We start from the raw sequence: 231 nt of genomic DNA on the forward strand, positions 1-231 counted from the left end.
TGATCAACATAGTTAAATTGTCATTGAATGCCTATAAAGTACTTTCTGCTCTTCTATTTTATCAATTTAAGTGCATCGTCCATCAACTATTCAGCCACCTCTTAAAGTGTTCCTTTTCAGGAGTCAAGGTGGGAGAGATGCATTTTGGGGACATGATCATCCTGCATTTGTAAAATAGTACAAAAATAAATTCATGTGTTGACAGGCCTGTCAATAAAGAAAATGTAAAAC

The sequence above is a fragment of the Homarus americanus genome, unplaced genomic scaffold, assembly GCF_018991925.1.
Source record: "Homarus americanus isolate GMGI-L3 unplaced genomic scaffold, GMGI_Hamer_2.0 scaffold54443, whole genome shotgun sequence".
NCBI lineage: Eukaryota > Metazoa > Arthropoda > Malacostraca > Decapoda > Nephropidae > Homarus > Homarus americanus.